The sequence below is a fragment of the Ambystoma mexicanum genome, chromosome 1p (genome assembly GCF_040938575.1).
Source record: "Ambystoma mexicanum isolate Mex_15411 chromosome 1p, UKY_AmexF1_1, whole genome shotgun sequence".
Lineage (NCBI taxonomy): Eukaryota > Metazoa > Chordata > Amphibia > Caudata > Ambystomatidae > Ambystoma > Ambystoma mexicanum.
In genome coordinates, this window is record NC_090921.1 from 1,054,773,536 (window position 1) to 1,054,790,777 (window position 17,242).

At 49.1% G+C, this 17,242-nt stretch overlaps 1 long non-coding RNA gene across 1 annotated transcript in view; it reads left to right on the forward strand.

The window, feature by feature from the left end:
- The window catches only part of LOC138447956 (uncharacterized), a 175,657-nt gene extending 160,785 nt beyond the window's left edge, over window positions 1–14,872 (forward strand). The window contains exon 6 of the long non-coding RNA XR_011259974.1: window positions 14,613–14,872. This is a non-coding gene — a long non-coding RNA (uncharacterized lncRNA). The remainder of the gene's footprint in view (window positions 1–14,612) is intronic.
- Window positions 14,873–17,242: the final 2,370 nt, after the last annotated feature.

Below are 17,242 nucleotides of genomic sequence, written 5' to 3' on the forward strand. Positions count from 1 at the left end.
GGAGGGGCCTGTGCATGTCGCTGTCCCTGACCCTGTGGGTGCACCACCATGCACCAGCAGGGATGCCCCGTCCCAGGCCCGTCCGCAGGTAGAGGGGATGTCCATGTCATCTGACTCCCCTCCACCTGCGGACGAGGGGACCACTGGCCGTATGGAGAAGGTCCTGATTGGGGTCGCGATGCGCACGGCTGTGATTCGTGATGCCGTGCGTGCTTCCCAGGAGGAGCACGCACGTCATCACGAAGAGCACCGTGCCGACGTGGCCCAATCGGGATCGTCCATGTTCGGGGGTTTCCTGCATGTGTCGGCCAATCTGGCGGCCCTCTCCTCCTCTGTGGAGACTATACGCCAGTCGTTCTCCTTGCCGTCTTCCGGCCCAGATGCCACCAGGGCCCCCTGTGGACCTGCCCTGACCAATGCAGCCAGCTCGGTGGGGATCCCATCCCTGCCACAGTCGGGGAGTCAGAGGTCCAGCAGGGGTGGACACCACAGCAACTGTACCCCAGCAGATGGAGGATGTGCCGGCATCATCAGGCAGGGCACGTGCACGACGGCGTCGGTGGATTCCATCAGCCTGGATGCCGTCGTGCTGGCAGAGGCAGTGGCGTCGGAGGCAGCAGCGGAGTCAACATGGGAGGCATCATGGCTCGGGGCCATCAACATCGGAGGGGCAGGCATCGGCCGGAGGGCAGGAGGACCCAGGACGGGAAGTGTCTTCCGTGTGGCAGCGGTTGGGCCAGCAGATAGGTGCGGAGCGGCGACGGGCGGAAGAGGCACAGCTCACAATGGTCAGGGCGGAGAACTCCATGCGGAGGGCCCTGAGGCGGGCCGAGTGCCTCGAGGCAATCCGCAGGGGGTTGGAGGAGGAGACGGCGTCGTCCCTGCGGACCCTCGGGGCCATGGAACAGGACCGCCTCCGGGACATCGAACAGGAGTTCGATGATGCCCTGGCCCGGAACACCACAGAGTGAGCCGCTGGACTTGCCCGCCGCCTTTGTATATAGTTATATAGTTAGTGTTAGGTTTCCTTTATTTATTTTTTTTATTTGGTTGCGATTGGACAATGCGCCACATTTTTGTATGTAGTTCAGTTTTTAGTTAGTTGTCATAGTTAGGTTTCATTTGGTTGGGCTCATGGACTCGGGATTATCTTGTAAATAGTTCTTCAATGGATTTTTCTATTTTTTGGATTTTTTTCATCGCCATGGAGCAATGGTTTTTGTTTATCATTTACACTTGGATTACTTTTCTGACTGTGACTTTGGACACCATTTTTTTGGATTGTGCTGTGTGTTTTTGATTTTTTTCATGGACATTCTTCTTCTTTTGGTTGTTTTGCTTTGTGGTTTTTCTCATTTCATTTCCATTCAAGTTGATTTTAAATACATTTTTATTTTCATCCTTCAATGTGTCGTATCATCTCATTGCTTTCATGCATGTCATGTTGGGTGTCTTAACATTCACTTGCAGCCATTGTGTGTGACAGACATGTGTTCATTTGGGTGTGTAACATGTCATTGCCTTTGATATGTGGGTGGATGTGATAGTTGGTTGGGCCTTTTGGCAGGGGAGGATGGCCATTACGGACATGATTGGGGATTGGTGGGACCCAGGTGCAGGGGGCATGGATGGGACATGGGTGGGGGCTTGGTGGTGGGTGCCCCACAGTGCTGGGGGGTGGGGGTGGTGGGAGACATGAGTTGGACATGGGTGGGGGCCTGCTGCCAGGTGCCCCACAGTGCTGGGGGGTGGGGGTGGTGGGAGACATGAGTTGGACATGGGTGGGGGCCTGCTGGCAGGTGCCCCACAGTGCTGGGGGGTGGGGGTGGTGGGAGACATGAGTTGGACATGGGTGGGGGCCTGCTGGCAGGTGCCCCACAGTGCTGGGGGGTGGGGGGGTGGGGAACATGAGTTGGACATGGGTGGGGGCCTGCTGGCAGGTGCCCCACAGTGCTGGGGGGTGGGGAGGTGGGGAACATGAGTTGGACATGGGTGGGGGCCTGCTGGCAGGTGCCCCACAGTGCTGGGGGGTGGGGGTGGTGGGAGACATGAGTTGGACATGGGTGGGGGCCAGCTGGCAGGTGCCCCACAGTGCTTGGGGGCGGGGGGAGGTGGGGAACATGAGTTGGACATGGGTGGGGACCTGGTGGAGGCTGCCCCTGGTGGCTGGGGGGTGGGGGTGGTGGGAGACATGGGTGGGGGCCTGGTGGTGGGTGCCCCTGCACTGCTGGGGGGTGGGGGTGCTGGTAGACATGGGTGGGGGCCTGGTGGAGGCTGCCCCTGGTGGCTGGGGGGTGGGGGTGGTGGGAGACATGGGTGGGGGCCTGGTGGTGGGTGCCCCTGCACTGCTGGGGGGTGGGGGTGCTGGGAGACATGGGTGGGGGCCTGGTGGAGGCTGCCCCTGGTGGCTGGGGGGTGGGGGTGGTGGGAGACATGGGTGGGGGCCTGGTGGAGGGTGCCCCTGCACTGCTGGGGGTGGTGGGAGACATGGGTGGGGGCCTGTGGAGGGTGCCCCTGGTGGCTGGGGGTGCAGGGGGACATGCGTTGGTGGGCAGTAGTGCAAGTTGACATGTGGGTTGGCTGGGGGGGCATGGCCATGGTGGATAGGGTGCCTGCAGGACATGTGCAGGGTAGGCCCCTGTGGTGTGAGCCACCTGCAGGGGCCGTGGAGGGTGTAGAGGGAACACCTGGGAGGACCCACACGTGCAATTCACGTGTGGTGCTCCCCGCGCACCCCTGTAATACACGTACCCTGCTGATATCGCGTGTGGAACTTCACGCGCACCCCGAAATACACGTACCCTGATGGAATCGCGTGTGGAACTTCCCGCGCACCCCTGAGATACGCATACCCTGCTCGCACGGGCCCAATCGCGTGTGGAAATTCCCGCGCACCCCTGAAATACACATACCCTAATGAAATCACGTGTGTAACTTCCCCTGCACCCTGAAATACACGTACCCTGCTGATATCGCGTGTGGAACTTCACGCGCACCCCAAAATACACGTACCCTGATGGAATCGTGTGTGGAACTTCCCGCGCACCCCTGAGATACGCGTACCCTGCTCGCACAGGCCCAATCGCGTGTGGAAATTCCCGCGCACCCCTGAAATACACGTACCATGATGAAATCGCGTGTGGAACTTCCCGCGCACCCCTGAAATACGCGTACCCTGCTCGCACGGGGCCAATCACGTGAGGTACTTCCCGCACACCCCAGTGATACACGTAGCCCGCTTGCTGTGCTGGTACAGGGTTAGCGCAGCCCTTTCCGCTGGATTGGGTATATTGATGGCTTTTCCCTACGCGAGAGGCATTCTTGGGGGCGTAACTGGCGCTGCTGCAGGGTCGGTAAGCCACTGTGCGCCACGGCTGGTTTTGGTGGCTGCAATCCATGAATACGCTGTGCGCGGAAATGGATTTTAGCGCACGCGGCTGGCGCAGGGATTCGCATGCGCACACTGTGCGCCAGCCGCGTGCGCCACTTGTGCGCTGAATTCTATGAATTACCCCCTAAGTGTCAAGTTGCACAAGTTTCAGTACAGGAGCAGAGGATAATAGGATGTCTACGCTCAGTGGCATCTACAATTAAAGGAAAGATGTGTAAAGAATAGATCTATCCCCAGTACTAGTGTAAATTATATGGCCATTCCTGATCTACTCACCAAGTCAATGAGGATCGTTCACACGAGGAACTCAACAGATTGCAGGGCAACAGGCCGGGGAAACCAATGGCCCTGCCAGCTGAAGCTCCTCCCTCAGTGAACGGGTTGCCTTTTGTGCTGACTGATAATTCAGTTCTGGCATATTTCAAGCACCTTACTTCTGTCATGAGACAGTCCTACCACCAGGCCAGTAAGGCACAAGCTGTGCCAGACCAGCAAAAACTACATTTGGTGCAGGAGGGCGACAAAATGATGCTCAAAGACTTTGCCTGTGAAAATTGTCTACAGACCAGGTCGAAAGGACCATGTACTGTCCTTATGACCACAGACACCGCACTGAAGCTGAAAAGTGTAAAGTTCTTGCTTCACAACATCCATACGAAGAAGGTGAGCCCCCTCCTGCTCCTGAAGCAGAACCCCCAGTGCTGCCTTCCATAAATCTGGGACCCTGTCCCCCACCGCACTCAATCCTGAAGGGTCTTGGGCTCAACCCAGTGGTGCCCCGTTATAACCTGAGGCCCAGGAATTAACCCAAAAGTGTGTTACAAAGGACAGTGCACTTCAGAGAATGCACTCTATTCTTTTTCTAAAAATATGCCCTCAACCCCACTCTGAAACCCTGCTTGCGAGGGAACAGTCTGTCTTCTTTCATTGTGTGGAAGTGACCTCTGTTCGAAGACAGCACTGTTTGAACTCTGATATTTTGAAACCTTAATATTTTAGAATTCTTTTTTTGTCATCTTTAATTTTGGGTTTTGAAGTTTTGTTATTGAATTTTGGTGTTGCATTCGGAATTCTGATTTTTCATTTCTACATTTTATTTTTTTGAATTTCGATTTTTGAATTTTGTTGTTCTTTTGAGGGTTAAAATCACTTTGAAAGCTGATATTTTTGAATTTCAATATTTTTGAATTTTGACATTTGTGAGTTGCGATGTTTGGAATATTATGGGCCTCATTACGAGTACGGATGTATAATATCGCAAATACCAGTATGCCAGTGCTACAGTGTCCATGAAGCACTGCTGCTGGAAACAATGGTTGATTCCGTGTTGGCGTGAACGCACTTGAATTACACTAAACTCCCCCCAAAATCCCAACACTGCCACCCTTGGTGCCGGTGAATCCGGCATTACGCTCCCGGTCCCACCAGCACCGGTAACAAGGGTGCTGCTATTAACATGACGGGAAATACAGTGTTGCCGGAACAGGAAATCGACCAGCAGCCATTAATAAATCACAATCCATTGCAATCGTTAGAGCACAGGACTGTTACACACATCCAGAGCACTGATCCTGAGAAATAGAGATGACATCAAGGGTACCTGCAACCCAGAGGCGCAAGTCCCACTTTAGTGAGTCAGAACTCAACATGCTGACAGACACAATAGTGGAGCATGCCGACCAACTGTTCAGAACAGACTTACGAAGGCAGGTCCAGCTAAGAAAAAAAGGCCCTCTGGGAGCAGGTGGCACAGAAGGTCACTCCAGTTGGCTCAACACCCTGCACTGTGCGTGACTGCCATAAAAGGTGAGACGACCTGTACCTGAGGGTGCACAACCTCTTGTCGGCCAAGTGCACCCAGGGCATAGCAACAGGAGGCGGCACTGCATCCCCATCCACCTGAAGCCTTGGGAGGAGACCTGCAGCAGTGTGCTGCACCTTGAATCTATTGAGGGAGTTGGTGCTGCGGAGGCACTGGTGAGTACATGTAACCCCAATGTCACATCAACCTCCCTGTCCCCCCTGCACACACTAGAGTTGCCAAACACGTCAAGTACATTGTACACAATACCAGTACAGCCCTGCCAGGAACCCCCCCCCCTGCAACCTGGTTGCACACATCGACATACACCTTGCCCCCCAACCTCACTCATAGCCCATTCACGCAGGTGGCCTCATTCTGAGTGCGGCGGTTAGGGTTTAACGGCGCCGGTAAGGGTGCCAGTGCCGTTAACCCCTTACCGATGCATTCCGAGGTCCCTTAGCGTGTCCCGCTAAGGACGGCTGGTTTTACCAGCTTATAGCGGGCCCGTTATTAGCTCCCTCCCCATTCCCATTGAGCCCTCTGGGGGCTCGAATGGGAATGGGGATGGGTATTTTGAATGGGGACTTACTGGGTCCTCGAAGGTTGGAATGACACAGTAAATCCCCAGTCAAGGAACCCGGACCGATTTTGGAGGCAGTCATGGCGCTGATAGCACCATGGCTACCTCCAAACTCAGAATGAGGCCCAGTGAACATATCACAGGCATCCTGTATCGCCCTAACAACATGCTCCTGTTGGCACTCAGACACACATCCCCCTGCCACAGCATAACTTGTGATGTTTCCACTGTGCTAGCACAGGCCCAAAGTCACGTCAGTGCCAAGCACCTACACCACCAACAAATGACCAGCGTCACACACGAAGGAAACATGTGACCCCCCTCGGCACATCCAGCATGACCCATGATGACAAATTATCACAGACGCAGTAAGTGCCACAGGCAGCAGAAACATGTGTAACACATTCATGGCACAACCCGCCACAACACAGCATCATACATCTTGTGTGCCACACCCCTAAAACCCCACCCAGAAAACACAAGTACACCATGGAAGTATATCTGGCACTGCACATACCATCCACCCGCACAGTATCCATGACACAAGCATCTGTGCACCATGTCATGCCCTCCACCATGTCCCTGACACAGCAGTGTCATCAAAACATCAAAGCATTCATGTCTGTCTCATCAATCCACACGCAACTGATGCCCTGCCTTTCTGTCTCCCTCAGGCACATCATCTAGCAATGGGGACGGCCAGCCCAGTACATCGAGGGGCATCAGGACTCGCCGCCGAAGAACCACTACCATCACCTCAACACAGAACTCCAGAGCCTCAACAGGCAGACGCAGTGCTACCCCAGCTGCATCCCTCCAGCCACCACAGATCCCGGTGGCACCTCCACCACAGACCCTGGTGGCACCTCCACCACAGATCCCGGTGGCACCTCCACCACAGATCCCGGTGGCACCTCCACCACAGCCACAAGGACGTGCACAAGGGTGTCTTGATGAAAACTCTGCGGACGAGGGTAGTCCTGATACTGGTGATACAGACCACAGCTTTGAGGAGGCCCTGCCTTTCAGTCCCATGGGTCCAATGAGCCCACAACCAGAACCCTTCCACAGTGTGAGGGACATAGAAGGCTGTCTAACACGGATGGAGCAAAGAGAGGATGCTCTCACTTCACTGGTGCTGTAGGTGAACGCCCCTGGTGAACCAGAGTCCAAGGTATGAGACATGTTTTCAGATGATTTTAGAATGTGTTTGTGTATTATGGTCAATAGGAATGAGGGCAGGTGTTAGGTGAAGATTTGGGGTAGTATCTTTTGGGTGCACTACAACAACCTTAGCCTCCTGGTAATAGGAACCCAACCTTTGGTATAAGTCTGTACTACACAGGTTGGTAGTGTGGTTGAGCAGCCAGGCTTATCTGAAGAGGAGTCAATGTGAGCAGTAGGGTAGTTACACAAAGATTTACAGTGACAAGTGTTCAAACAAACTCTTACACTCAAGGCTTCTTGATTAAACAATTATAATTTATTTATTAGTCATTTGAATAAGCCTTCCTCAGAAGGGAGCAATATACAGCAACACACAAATACTTCCAAATATACACACTCTTAGTTTCTAAATCAGCAACTACCCATTGGGGATGGCACACAGACACTTCCAACACCCTTAGGTGACTTAAATAGCTAGGACACTGTGGGCATTAATATATTACTGTTGGCATTTCGGATAATACTGAGATGAGTGTCAAAGAAAATGGTTAACGGAACAAACAAGAGATCACAAATATTCTTAAGCAGGTAAATACTTTTGGACCCCCCCTCCCAAATGCAGAGTAAGTTAACCCCTTCCTGGAATAATAAGTGCAACACAATGTCAGAGGGGAGAAGAGTCATTCAGGGAACCAGGCTAGGCCAATGTCTATTGGGCAAAAGTCTATGGGCCTCATAATGAGTTTGAAGGTAGCCATGCCCTTAATAAGGGCATGGCTACCTCCAAACTCGGGTCCAGGTCCGTGGTCCCTGAATGGGGAAATACAAGGCCATTCCGACTTTGAAGGGCCCGGTATTTCCCCATTCAGGGGACCCGGACCATCCCCATTCCCATTTGAGCCCCCATAGGGCTCAATGGGAATGGGGAGGGAGCTAACAACGGGCCCGTTAATAACAGGCCCGTTGTTAGCTCCCTGGTCCCCTCGCGGGACCCGCAAAGGACGTCTGGTCTGACCAGCCATGCCCTTATGAAGGGCATGGCTGCCTCCAAAGTCGTAATGAGGCCCTAAGAAAAGTCTTTGCACAATGTTTTAAAAGTCTTTGAAGAAAAAGATGAATCAATGTAGGGCCACAAGCTGTTAGACTTGTGAGTAGTAGAAGATGCAAGCAACTCTACAACAAGAGGTACATTCTCTTAGACTGTACAGTAACTTTAGTTAGAATAAAAATGCAGCAGATGACTTCTGTTCCTGTGCAGCTCTGTGATCCTGGTGTTCCTGGGCCTCAGTTGTGGGGACAAGAGGGAGGACTTCTGGGGACCCCTGCACTGCAATAGGACAGTCACCGACAGAAACCAGCAATCTTGAAACAAGTGACAGTTCAGTGTTTCAGCTTCTCGCGTCAATCGCAAATAACACCAGAGCGGTTTCTGGCTGTCGAGATGGGCTTTCCTTGCATCTCGGGTGCAGCACTCCGTTGAGGTGGCTCAGGCTCGGTGAGTCCTGCTTCCTGGGAGTCTGGAGGATCTTCCTGGAGCTCTTGGCCAACTTAAAAGCAACTTAAGTTGGGAGCTTGGAGCAGAGTACAGCCTCGGGCTCCTCCGGCATGAGACGATGGTTCCAATGGCTGTTCTCTGGACCGTTGATGGCTGAGTCTCGTTTCCTCTGAAAGTCTCTTGCCTTCAGGGCCTGATGTATTCAAACAACAAAAACAAAAGTTCCTTTAACAAATAAAAGTTTGTTTAACAAATAAAAGTTTGTTCCCAATATTCGCTGGGTAGTGGGCTCACCCCTGGGTCCCCCTGTTGTGGGCTCACCCTTCTCAATTGTAATCCGAGGTTCAGATAGGGTGGCGACTTCACCCCTGGTCCCCCTATTCTGGGCTGACCCTCCTCAATTGTATTTCTTTGTATCTCTTATTCTTTTCTCATTAAACTTCGGGTGATAGCTTCACTCCTTGGATCTCCCTCGTTCGGGCTCGGACCTCTCTCGACTTCCATTGCTGAGTTTAGCTTCACCCCGGATCTCCCTCATCCGGGCTCGGACTCTTCTTAGTTTCTTATTCTTTTTCAGACAGTTCAGTCAACCTCTCTTTTTTGGGTTCACTTTAACACTCTGTTTCTCAGGACCTTTAAACTTTGGCCCTCTCTTCCGGCATCCCTCTTCCGTGTTCACTATGGCCTTTTCAAAACTTTTTACTGGGTTCAAATGTTTGCGGGATTCACGTCCTTTTCCTTTATTCACAATTCGGTACTCACTTCCCTTGCTTTTAGCCAATCTACGAATCAAAGTCTTTCGATTGTACGGGGCTTTTGCTCAAGCCTCACGTATGACCACTTTCTATTGGTGGCCTTCTGGTTTCTGTAGCTCTGTTCTAGCAGCGATTAAAGAGCACTTCTTGAGTTAGCACCCACGTGGTGCTGGTTTGCCTCTTCAGCTGATCTCCCCTTAACCACCTTTTACAGTTCAATCACAATTCAATCTAATATGCTTAAACATGCCACTTGGCGCTTTTCACTCAACACAGCACGGTGCTTATCGATTCGCCCCTCGACTCACCGGCTGTATTGCACCGCTTGGCGCTTTCGGATTTCCTTGAGTCAAGGCCGGTACCACGGGCGGGGGAGCTTCACTCGCTCCTTCTTATCGGCATAAGCTTGCCCTGTGTACCGTTCACATCTGTTGCAGGACACTGGCGCTATTGTTCGCGGTTTTAGGCTCTTGTCAATGAAGGTTCCGCGGGTCTGGGACAAAAAGGGCAAGGTTACTTTCGGCCTCGCCACACTCTCGCTTTCTGCCATCTTTCTCCTTCGTTTGAACTGCTGTTAGCTGTCTCGTTGTGATGATTGCTAGGCTCGCCTTGGTCGTACTGCACTCTTCTACTCCACCTTTCATCCCTGTGGGGAAAAGGAAGGGCCATCAGGTGCATGTGGTTCAAGTTAATTGCCTGACTTTACCTGACCCTCTGGTTGAGACCAGCCAGGTACACAGGTTTAACATTACAAGTCTGTTCTCTGTCACACTGGGACGAAAGGCTCAGAGTGGAAAAGGAGGGTGGTAGAGTTCCTGAGTGTCCTACGGGGTATGACGGGGAAGGTTTGCAAATTGGATGAAAATGACCGGGATGTAGAACAGCACATAAGAAATTGGGGAAATGATAGTACTCTGTCCCAGTAGATTGGTATTTTCGGGAAACAATAATCAGATGGAAGGGATTGGCTGGAATTGGGAAATGAACAAAGAGGATTGTGGGAATTGTAGTGGGGAGCATTTGAATAGGGAGCAGGAAAGCAAGGATTCTGAGAAAGATTGTGTCTGAATACAACAGGGTGTGTAAAATATTCAGCAGAGGTGGAGGGGATGATGGATTCTCGAAAGGGAAGTTTATCGGGTGGAAGGGAGGTCGATTTACTACAGTCCATAAAAGCCTTGGGGACCTTGTCCTCCTCTTCCCTTTCTCCGGTATAATACTGCGTCTCACCTGGGTCATTTCCCAGAGTACAACCCCGGGGTCCCCTACCCAGATGATCCTCCTCCACCCCAGGAACTGGATCCAAAAGCAATGACCGTGTCCTGGCCACATGAATAAGGGATTCCAGGGGTCTTACTGGGAGAATACCCTTAGGTTTGTCACAGTACGTCATGACAATGATAAGGGGATTGTTGCTGCTCTTTTACTGTTTAATGCAGCATTGCCTGAAGCCAAAATGATTGAAGAAAGGTAACTATATGTAGAGTCCAAAACAAAAGTAACAACAGTCTTCCCGATTCACATGTAGGCAGACATTGTACTGTGTACAGGGAATTACTTAAATGAATGGGAGTACTTGTCCCCAAAAGGGGAGTCACTCTCAATGTGGTCACACTTTCCCTGACTCCTAAAGTGGGTCTTGCTTAGCCTGCTTACATCACTAGCCTTAAAGGTGGTGGCTGCCCTCTGGAGAGAATGGATGAATAGTCCACATTCGTCACAGCAGGTGCTCTCTTTGATTTTGTCGTGTGTGTGTTTGTGTGTGTGTGTTTACATGTTGTACATGCTGTGTACAGTCACAGTGGTACACATCTGTTATATGCCTACTTGATTGTTCCTGTTTCCATAGTCATTGATGACTCACATTGTGTGCCTGCATTGAGTAGACACTTTTGCTGCATGACATATATGCTGCCTTTTTTGTCATGGGCTTGTCAACTGCATTTGTCGCACAACAAGTATCACAATCCCTCTTTAAGCAAGTCAACCGCTCCATTTCAATAATTAGCTGCACCTTTTCCTCATCTGCTGTCCAGATGGTGGCTGTTTCCCATTTGGCAGTGTTCAGTACCTCTTGGTCCTTTTAAATCCTCTAAACCCTTTTAAGCTTCATATTTGTCCACTACTTGTGTAGGTGTATCCTGTCTCGTGTCATGGTGCCACCGCATTAACAGCTGCGCTATATTTATCAGACACAACCACATCCAGTATTGTGTATTAAAAGACTAAATCCCCCTTTTATTTTTCCGAGAGTTACAGAAGGACTGTGGCAAGGATGAGTATCAACAAGCACTGAAACCATTATACCTATTCATCTTTTTTTTTCAAATCACATCATTGAAAAGCAATTTTTCATTTTCATCCACTTAATTAAACAATGGGCCTCATTACACGGTAGGTGGTAAACATTGCGCTGTTAGCGCCATGGTTGCCGCCGGTACCGTACCGAGTCCGCCTTGGTGGATGGCAGAATTACCGCCCTACTCCAAGGTGAGCGGGGGCGGTAAATCCCTATTCACCAACGCCCTTCCCCATTCGCATTTTTGCCCCATAGGGCATATTGGGAATGGGGAAGGTGCTAATTACGGTGCCGCAAATTGCGGTACCGTAATTAGCTCTGAGGTCCCTTTGCGGGTCCCGTCCTTAACGCCTGGAAAAACCAGGCGTTAAGGGAGGACCCGCAAAGGGACCTCGTAGTACGGCGGTAAAGGTTTACCGGTACCGGTGCCCTTACCGGTACTGGTAAACCCTTACCGCCTACCGTGTAATGAGGCCCTATGTCTTGCTGGGTTTCTGTTGTTTTCGTAATGCAACAAGTATTATTTTAAATTCTACAGATGGATACATAATTCTTTGCAATTTTTCCACAATTACAACTACACACAAAAAACCGAAACCATTGGCACTGTCCCATTTGCTTTATCCTAAAAACCTGTTCATTTACTTTAGAAGCCATTTGCGAACAAAACATGGAATGTTTTTTAAATATTTACTGAATAGCTGCATTAATTGTATTGATTGTTGTGAAGAGAAATTGAACGTTTTTATGGATAGTTCGCTAGTACCAACATCGAAATAATCATTATTACAATCATAGGAACCTCTGTAATCACTTTATGCAACACAATGTAGCGCATACCATGATTTATCTCAAAGTTCGTATTTATAATTGAAAAACATAACCATAGTTTACTGTATCATTATCCGGCATTCAAAAATAAAACTATTCTTTTTTAATACAAAACAAATAAGAAAAAAGTTTATATTCCTTCAACATTTGGTTGGATGACATTATGTAAATTGAAAATGTATTATTTTATCATGAAAGGTAACAAGGACATGATATCTGGATTTCGAGACAAATCCCCCTACATGATGGTTGTTAGGTGTAAATATACCAGATTCCCTAGTCTCAGATATTTGGCTGTGATACCAAAACCTTTTGTAATTTGGGGGTAGGAAAACACCTCCACCTGACAAACATCTGGCATCGAACACCCGGTACTTCACCCCTAATCTTTCCATGGGGCATGATTTTGGGGCAAGATTTTATTAAAATGTATTCAAACCCCTAACTTCATTGCAGACTGATTATACTAAACTGCAGTTGGCTTAGTATGTGTCAAATGTAAAACATTGGGCCTCATTACGACCCGTGCGGAATGGGTTAACAGGTTCCGCTAATGGCTGCGGACCCGTTAACACCATTCCGCACGAGTACGAGGTCCCCTCACGGGTCCCGGTAAGGACGCCTGGTAAAACCAGGCGTCCTTACCGGGTCCCGCAAGGGGACCAGGGAGCTAACAACGGGCCGGTCGTAATCGGGCCGTTGTTAGCTCCCTTTCCCATTCCCAATGAGCCCGATGGGGCTCAAATGGGAATGGGGAAGGTCCGGGCCCTGGTTCCCTGAGGGAGGAATTACCGGGCCCTCCGAACTCGGAATGGCCTGGTAATTCCCCATTCATGGGAACCCGGTAAAGGAGCCCGGTTTGGCGGCAGCCATGGAGCTAATAGCTCCATGGCTACCGCCAAACTCGTAATGAGGCCCATTGTGTTTAAATAATATAGTCTAAAACAGACAAGATCTAACTATTACAGCCTGGAATAAAAATGTATATAACATATCTAATAATTAAGTTTGTATGAGATGTGATAATTATATTATGAAGGTTTACATCACACAGCACTACCGTTTGAAGGTGCTCTTGAGGTTGTGAAAGAAAGGGCAGTGGGTCAGGTTAGTTGGGAGAAAGGGAACATGAAATATAGCTTGGTTTGTAGATGTATGGACACTGCGAGTACCATGATATCCGCATGCTGGATTGTTTCTTGGTGTCATGTGTAGAGAGAGTAAAGGCATATATGTTTATCTTTAGAGCTACGATTTGTGTGCCCTAGTTGCTAGGATACATTAGATAGTGGATCAGAATATTTTAAAAGGTGAGTTCAGTGTAGGGATTGCATATAGGCATATTCCCGATGGTGTCCATAGGACCAACTCGGCTTACTACAAGGTGAATTTGGAATATGGAGGAGCCAGTGTCAAAACAATAAAATTGAGTACTGAAGACATAAAATAAAGCAGAGCACTAATTGATTGGGGAGCTGTAGGACCAAAAGACTGTGGGACCACAGGGAGGAAAACATAAGCAGGACAAAAGTGTATTGTGACACATGGGTGGAAATAACATTGACATAATCACTACCGGTCACCAGGAAGAATCATAGAATAAGTTAAAAATGCAGTGGTAAGTTAACAAGCTTAACAATTAATAAAGCCAAATATAACAAGGAACAATACAGCCTAGCAGGACATGAAAAGGGCATAACAAGACATAACAAAGAATTAGATGTCATAGCAATTCAGGATAAGCAGGGCAACTAATCCTCATTAGCCTCACTTTCATTATTTTTATCTCTATCTCTCAAGTTGTCTCGCATGATCTTTAAATCATGGTTCAAAAGTCAATTAATAAACTTGGGAAATGTTGTCCAAAAAGTTTAGAATTGTATACTTTTTTAATGCAGTGGTTATTTGGATCAAAGAGTGGAAAGACAGGCTGCATAACGCTGCTAAGTTCTAGGCCGTTTTGTTGATCTCAAGCCTCCCCTTTGCAATTTTGAGGAACTTGTGCACCAACCACCAGGCTGTGCTGACACCAACGACACACTCCCATCCACACCCTTGTCATTCCGCCCAACCTCCAAAGACAATGACCTGTTTTAAGCCAGCACTCCGTTGTGGACGCTTGTCACACTCTTGTCTGTGAGTCTTTTCATGTCGTTCTTGTGAGTGTTGCACTCCCCTTTGTAGTCTGCAGGCCATACTCAGGGTATTTGTATGTTCACAATGTTACACAATTAATGATCAGTTAAAGTAATAATGACCGAAATGTGCCTTTTTGTTTTCTTTTTTGCAGATGACAATCAAAATTCTGAAGCACTGAACCGCTATGAAGCTGAATGTGTGCTGATCTGTGGATGCACTTTAATTTGTGGAGAAGACGAATAAAAAAAAAAGTAGTACAAGAAGTTACTATTTATTATTAGTAGCACAGTTTAATAAGACCTTTACAGGTCGAGTGGTGGTATGTAAACCATTCACTAAGCTGTGATGCTCATGCTATGCTGAGATGACATTAATAAATGTGATATATATATATATACACATTCTACATAATGTTTTTACAGTTTATTTGCACTATTATTGCACTATTATATTTGTTATATTATTTATTTAAATAATAATTATTTTACATTACATTGAGTTGTCATAAGATGCAAGGGTCATGCTCTCGTGAAAATAAATATTTAAAATTGGGGTGTTAACATCCTGGTCTAACCAAGCATTAAGGACGGGGCCCGCTGAGGGACTTCAGAGCTAATAACGGTACTGCAAATTGCGGTACCGTTATTTGCTCCTTCCCCATTCCCATTTGAGCCCTAAGAGGGCTCAAATGGGAATGGGGAATGGTATTTGGAATGGGGACTTACCGGGTCCTCCACGGTCGGAATGACCCAGTAAATCCCCATACCACCTACTCGGACACGTTATGCAGTAAGGGAGTAGCCATGCCGCTAATAGCTAATAGCGGCATGGTTACCTCCGACCGTGTAATGGTAATGAGGCCCAGAGTCTTTTCAGAAACGGAGTCACATAGTTGGATACAATTGACTATCCATTTGGAGATGGCACCTTTAGAGACGTGATCTCCTTCTATGCATGTAGCTATGGAGACGAACAGTTGGTCTATTTTCCTTAGCGGTCTGGTCTTGTCTACACAGTAGAGGATCGCTCTTCGCACATCTAGAGTGTGTAGTTTCACCTCAGCAGTGTCGTAAATCTCCCCCCGTCTCACCTGTGATCGGGATCTCCCTTGTTCGGCCGCAGGACTCTTCCTGTGGATGGTTCGGGTCTTGAATAGGCTCGCCCGAGCGTCGTCAGGTTGAAGGACGCGTTCAGAGTTCCGGGAAGTTCGTGGTTCCAGGGTATCCAGGATAGCGATGAACGAGTAAGTAGGGGGGGAAATCCAGGAACAGGATAAAAGGCAAGGAAGGAATTAAGAGGATCAAAGGAAACCAATGTAGAGAGTAAACACACGTCGGGTCACTACCGAAGATAGCATTGAGACGCGCGGACCCGCAGGGGTGTGACCAATTTATAGTATGTGCCACGACGTGAAAGCTAGTGCGTAGCATGGAGCTTGGTACGGCCATGTTGGGAGGAACAAGGAGTACAAGCCCTTCGTGACAATGACCATGAGGTCCAAAAAGGGCAATTTCGCCGGGTCATGACAGCATGCCCCCTCCGAAGACTGGTTCCTCCAGGCTTGCCTGGGTGAATAAGATGGAATCTTCTGAGCAAACGACGGGTCTTTAAATTAGAAACTGGTTCCCATGTTCTCTCACTAGGGGGGTAGGCTTTCCACTCGACCAGATATTGTAGTCGACCCCTCCTATACCTGGAATCACATATCCTGGACACCTCATATTCCAACTGGTCGTCCACAACAACAGGTGTGGGTTTGAAGGGTTTTCGAGTAGAACTAACGTAGGGTTTCAACTGGGAAGTATGGAAGACTGGATGTATCTTCTTCCAGGAATCCGGGAGCTTAAGTCGGAAGGAGACAGGATTGATGATCTCCTTTATAGAAAATGGACCATAATAGCGAGGAGCTAATTTGTTTGGTCGTAGATGTCGAGGTAACATTTTCGAGGCTAACCAAACTTGATCGCCAACTGAATAGGAAGGTGATGGTCTTCTCTTAGAGTCCGCATATCTTTTGGTTCGAGTCTGGGCCTGTTCTAACTGATCCTTGGCCTCTCTTTGGAAGTCGATCAGCGTCTGAATCCAAGAGTCAAGGGTAGATACCGGAGTAGATTCTGGAAGAACTGATGGTAAAACAGACGGGTGATAACCTTGACTGCAATAGAAAGGGCCAGTGGCGGCCGCTTATTTAGGGCGGGGGGGCGCCGCCCCCCCATCAGATCAGGGAAAGCATGTTTACAATTGTCACAGTTGTCACAAGTGGCAGTGCAGCATAGCTGCAGTGTTGTATTATTAAATAAATACATAATTATCTCGCATTGGCTGCGACTCACGCTGGGTCCGACAAGTGAACACAGAGGGGCCCATCCTATTTAACTCTGTTTTCCGAATAGTAAGCAGCGTGCAGCTCATAGTCTCACGCTGTTTACGTAATCATTTGATTGTAGATGCTGTAACACAGAGGGGCGCGTCCCATTTAACTCTGTTTTTCCCAATAGTAAACAGCGTGCAGCTCGTAGGCTCACGCTGTTTACGTAATCATTTGACTGTAGATGCTGGCGGGGCGCTAGAGCTGTGGCCCCGCCAGTATTAACTTGTGCGCAAACAGCGCTGAGCCTGTCAGTAAATTCTATGCTAATCAGTAGCATAGTAACAGAATTTTCATTGGCTGTTTCTGAGCAGCCAATGAAAATTGTTCATGAGAGTGTGGCGGGCGCAGGCGAACACACGCCATCTCAATTCGAAATCGAAGTCAGCAGAGCGAGCCAGGGTGTGGGCAGC